Source organism: Calypte anna, chromosome 3 (assembly GCF_003957555.1).
Source record: "Calypte anna isolate BGI_N300 chromosome 3, bCalAnn1_v1.p, whole genome shotgun sequence".
Lineage (NCBI taxonomy): Eukaryota > Metazoa > Chordata > Aves > Apodiformes > Trochilidae > Calypte > Calypte anna.
In genome coordinates, this window is record NC_044246.1 from 59,936,756 (window position 1) to 59,942,961 (window position 6,206).

Below are 6,206 nucleotides of genomic sequence, written 5' to 3' on the forward strand. Positions count from 1 at the left end.
AGTATAGGCTAGTTTTTGGGCATCAAAAGTGGTTTGAAAGCATAAAAAAATAATCTTGGGAAGTAAGAGGTCAAAAGATGGAGGGAGGGAGAGAGATAACGACGTTATCTATTAGTAAAGTTTGAAAGAGCACGTGGACTTGCAGTTGATCATGGTTGGGGTAGTTTCAAGGACTGTGTTGCTGGCTACCACATTTGGAAGTAGACAACTTGCTTTGCTTTTGTTTAGTTCTGGTTGAACCTATCTGATGCTTTTAGGAGCAGATTAGTGAGAGAAGAAAGTGCAGATATCTCTTTTCTGCGGAATATCAACAACTGATGGATACCTATGGTGCAAAGTGATGCTTAAGTGTGTAGCATGTGGCTTTCCTTTTTTCAGTTTGCAATTAGCTCCAAATCTCTCACCCAAAGCTGTTGTGGAGTGAGCAGTTATTACTCTCTGATGAGGTGCCCACATGCAGAGCCATTGGAGATGTTACTGCAGGATCCAGTTGCAAGAATAAATACCTGAAAGCAATCAGTTTTCAGGCACCTTTGTTGTTGTCCATGCCTCTGATTGTGTCCCTGAAGTTGCTGAAGTTTCTGTAGCTTAAGGAATGCAGGTAATAAGGCAGTTCAGTTCTTTGTGCATCCTGAACATATTCATTGATAAAGAAGTGCCAAGTGTTTGTACAACAATAAGGAACTCTACAAACCCAGAAAAAAGAAAAAAGTGTTAAAATGTACATTTCTTAAAAGCTTGCTGTATGTTCCAGTAGAACAACATGAGAGCACCAAAAAAATGTTATAATTTACTATTTATAAAACTGATTCTCTGCCTTCCCACTTGTCTATTTTAAATGTCTAGGCTTTACACAGCTGTGGTGATTCTTTTTTCCTCTGATTCCAAGTGTCAGAAAGGCATTTAGGTTAAGAGAATGCATCACACTTGTTGATATTTACAAAAATAAATCTGAAGGAAAACTTACTACAAATGTTTGCTCATTAATAGTTTATTAATAGTAATACCTCCATCCACAGCACAGCACTTTTCTGCTACTGCTGCTAAAATAGATTTTTCTTGTTTAAGAAAGAAAAATAATAGCCTAGATTACCAGGGCTGCTAGCACCGGAAAATTAATCAGATTGCAGCTTTTTTAAATTAATACCCTATTCTAAAATACGTCTCAAAGAAAGCAGGAGGAAAAGGTAAAAAATGAACAGTACAGAAATTGGGTGTTGGTAGCAGCATTGTTCACACTCACCTCTTGCAGCCAAAGTCTTCCAGGCATACCCTGGAGTTATGGTCATGTTTTTCCTTTATTTAAGGAAACGTTTAGTCTTTGGCAGTGCAGATTTAATTGTGAAGAGATAAGCATGGGAAGGAGCAGGGAAACAGCATAATTTAGGCAGCATAAATGGTGACAAACCTTCCTGCCTTTATTCAAAAAGGGAAAAGCTGCTGGAGCTATCTGCTTGCAGCTCAGGCAGGAGGACCCCACTACTCTCAAGACTCACACTGAGAGCCTCAGCGACAGCTTCAGCTGCTCCCAAACCCTGCCCTTTACCTGGACCTTTATGGACCTTTATCTAAAGGAGGTAAGAGGGGTCAAGGGGACATTCTTCCTGCCAGATCATCAGCCAGCATCTTGGAGAGAGGATAGATAAATATATTCCCTCCCACCTGTGCTGTGTTTCCTCTCTCCTGCCCACCCTCACATACGCCTGGATGTTTCCTCCTCAGAGGGAACTGAAAACCCACGTTTTTATTCCAAGAGCCTAGCACAAAGAATGAATCAGACCTTCATATTTCATGGACTTGAAGAGCTTCTGTGACACAGAGTGTCATTTAAATTGCCAGAAGCCTCATTGTCTGATATGCCATCCCCTGACCCTTCTTCTGCCGGATAAAGAGGTATAAACTTGGGGGCTTGACACCATGTTAGCAGGGAGAATTAGGCTGAAGAATTTTGGAGGATTAGAAATGCTTATTAAAAAGTAGATTTGAACTGTCTTTGAAAGATGACAGAAACAAGTTGAGGATTTATCCTATGTCAGCCTTGGTTTTGATGTCTTCAGGAAATCATTATTTAAAATAATAAAAATAGAACTTTAAATGGAAAAGGAAACTAGAGCATTTGTCTCTGATCTGTATTGTTTCAATTAGTTTACAGCTTGTAAATTCCCAAGCAGGGAATCTCAAACTTTGATGCTCCAGAGGGGGAGAAGAGCTGTCTTTGCAGCAATGAGCCGCTATCCTTTCACTTCAGCCCCAGTCACATCCCTGGGAAAGGGCAGTTTGGCATCTGACCATCCAGGGCATCATTAATTTTCAAGTCTTAAGGCAATCAGAGGTTTTTAGTTTAAAGGATGAAATACTCTTAAACACCATCTGTTGTGAGAAGAACAGATGCCTGTCGCTCTCTGTGATGCTGGAGTTTTGGAATCAGGGAAAGGGCTCTTCTGCAGCCTGGTCAGCCATCATGTGCTGGGCCATCATGTGGTAGTTATTAAGCTCAACTGGTTGCAAATAGGAATGAAATCAGGTGTCTGAACACTGGAAGGATCTGAAATTACAGTGAGAAAATGTAGCTGGATTATGGGAGAGAGCCACTGGGTTATCTCTTAATAACTGCTTTGCATGTGGGTGTTGGACTAGTTCCTCAATAGTGGTGCCTTGAGATGAGAGAGGAATTTCTGTATTATACCCTTTGTGGGAGGTTGAGTTTTTTTCACAGTTTTGGTACCTGAATGTTTCGAATAAGGGTAGAAATCTACCTTTCACTGAAAGGTAGAAATCAAAACAGGCAGAATCCTGTTTTGAGGAGCACAGGTTTTGTTAGAAATATTTGGATGTAAACATGGATTATCTGGATTTGTTTTGAAATACATAAATTTGCTTTCGGTGCTGTATAAACAGAAGGTAGTGGATTATATGGTATTTGGGATTTATTTAGGGAAAATATCGGTATGATTCTGTAAGATACACACAAAATCTGAGGATTTTCTTGATTGCTCATTATGCTAAGCTAAAATGAGCAGCTACATGGAAAGATGGGCAGGTTCAGTAAGGATATGCATAACCCTTGCTTTGGGGCAGATCGTGACTGTCTGGGCTTGAGGCCCTGTCAGCTGCCACTGGGTCACTTTGCTGAACCACAGTGTCCCAGTCCCTTTGAAACTGTCTCTGTGAAGCACCACTTACAGTGTACCCTTGTAGAAACTTAGCAAACACTTCTTTTTTTTTTTTTTTTTGGCTGGGGGGCTTGTATCTGAGTCTCAAGTGCAGTGCAGGAGGTGCAGAGCCAACACAGAGAAGGCAACCAGCACAACCAGCACTACATTCCATCTCCCTTGGAGATCACCCCTGAAGTGGTGCCTTCTGAAACCAAGGTTCCTCTCCAGAACTGGGCTCACCTCCTTCAGCACCTTCCCTACACTCCCCACACCAAATCACCCAGACAGGAGGCTTTTTTTTTTTTTTTTTTTTTTAGCAACTGCTTGCACAACTTATCGTGGTCTTGCCTTTCCTACCAGAGGCTTTTCCCCTGCTCCAGCCTTTGCCTGACAGCCTATATGGGCAGAACCAGCTCTGCTTTAAGGTTCTGCCTGCTCCATTGTGCTGGCTTGCTTTCTGCAAATGCAGTCATTGAAGTTGGCTACATGATAGCTATGCCAGCCAGTAGTTCTAGGCTGGGAACAAACATTTTATTCATTCAGCGTCAAAGGCATTTAGTGATGGAGCAATTTGACATCATCTGTTCAGTAACTTCCATCAACTTCTCAGCCAGTTGAAGCTTTATCTCAGTGTTGCTGAGGAAGAGGAAAATTAATTTTGTTTCTTCTGGCAGACACTGGAGTGATATTTATATTCTATTCTATTGTTACAGGTCTAATTTTATGATGGAATTGCACCTGAAAAGAGGCGTTTTCTTACAGGTCAACCCGCCTGCCATCTCCTCTGCCCTCCCCCCCAGATTTACTTCAGAACATTGCCAGGAAGTTTGACCTCAAATTTCTCCTTTTCCCCAGACATAAGATACCCATAAACTCTAGCTAAACTGCAGCTCCTCTGGACTTTCAGTTGAAATTATTTCTCAAGGAAAAAAAAAAAAAAGGCAGCATGAGGTTTGTGATTCATCAATTTGCAAACACAGCTTTTCATGAAAAGGCTGAAGGGCTATTTTGTAAACCATGCACAGAGACTAGAAGAGTTCTGAAAACCCAGAAATATTACATAAAAACCACAAGACTAAATGAAAGTAAGAAAAATATTTGAAGGGAGAGGATGAGGTAGGGGAGACAGAAAAGGATCTTTCTATGGCCTGTAATACAGAGAAGGGCAGAAACAAATATAAGAGCTGTAGGTCTGAGAAACTGGATGTGACTGTGGAGAATTGTACTGAATAACACTATGCAACATTGTTCTGGGCAAGTAATGGTGTCTGACTGTCACCCAGTGCAGATGACTCAAATTTTGGAAATTGCTCTTCTATGAATAGCCTTCTAAAGCTGACCTTCTCTATGGACAGAAAAACCCTCTTTGCTTTGGGAGGGAAAAACCCAGGAGCTTTTCTCCATGCTGTGTTTCCTTTGTATACTGAGGATTCAGTAGACTGGTGAAGTAAATTTTGTTATAATTTTTATATAATTTTTAATATAAAATAATTATATAGTTTATATATATATATAGTTTATATGATTTTTGTCCAGGGAGGGGCTCAGATGCCTGAACTTTTCTTGACTTCCTAGTTATGTCCTTGTTATCTAGGAAGGGTGCATGTAGAGAAAAAGGAAAAAAGCAAAACAGAATGTAAGGAAGACCAGAGCAGAGGCAAGATATGTTTAAAAAAGCTTGTAAAAAGGATTAAGAAAACCAAATGTCATCATAATAACATCAGGAAATTGAGATGTACATGAATAATTCACCTTGGCTGTACATGAGATGAGTGTATGAAGTAAAAAGTGTACTAATCTCAATAACTTAGACATTTGGCAAGTCAGATATTTTATTAAGTCATAACCAAAATTTCCTTAAGGTTGCAAAGGCTCCAAGAGTGTTGGTATTTTAATTACTTTTGGCTCTTAGTTACTTTTGTGCCTCCTCATCTCTGCTGTCCCATCATGAGGTTGTTGGTGAAGGAAATGGGCTGTTCCTTATGGGTGTTTGCTCCTCTGTGCTTTTCACCTCGATTCATTCTGCACCAAAATCACATCTGCAACACTCCTGTGCTATTCTGTTTGGATGTCTCTCTCTGGCAAGTACCCTGCTCCAAGCTACATTCTCTGCTTGGATGCAGCAACTCCAGTTCCCATGATAAAGACTGATTTTTTTGTGTATTCAAAATAGCAGGTACTGAAGATGTAGTAAAACCTTATGCTTACCTGACATGCTGCTTATGGATGCCAAGGACACCTCGAATAATTTTATCTGGTAACTAAACCTGTTTGGGTTTTTTTTGAAACCCCAAATTTGCCCTGGCCTTCTGTAGCCTTTGCTAAAGTGAGAAGTGAGGAGTTTCCTCAGCTTGGTCCTCAGCTTGGTCCTCAGGCTTTCCTGGTTTGGCTTTGCCATGTGGCTATATAGAGGATCTTTAGATGAGGTCCTTAACAAAATCAGCCCAGAAGCATTAAAGCAAAAAGTACAACATTTTCAAATGCTTTATCAGGAAACATTTGTCTGATCAAAATTCCTGAGCACTAAAGAAAAAAAAATATATGGGGTTTATAAATCAAAATGTGAAAGGCAAATGCAAATTTCATGTGATTAAACCCAGCCTCCAACAGCTCTTTCTGTTTATCAAGGGTCATAAAATTTGGCATGACTACACATTACAGAGTACACCCCCCTGTGCTGAGTAGTGCTTAATGGCTGTTAGTCATTATGGTGCTAATAGTAATGATTTGCTTTTAATGGGTACCAAAGTACCACAAGTGTTTACTTTGTTGAAGATTCTGTGGGCTAGGGGATGAAGTAGACTGAAGAGGACGTCAGAGAACTGGGCCTAGTCTGACCTGGTGCATATATGTCCTCTCATTCGAGAACAAGGAGGTGTCAACGGCACCTCAGAACTTTGCTACTATTGGGAAATATTGCTACTGAATATTTGCTACTAATGGGAAATATTTTATTCAAAAAACCCAAAACACTAAATCAACAAGCCCTAACTGTCTACTTGAAACTCAGGCAACAGCCTGGTGGTGGAGTCTGAAGCCTAATTTTCTGCG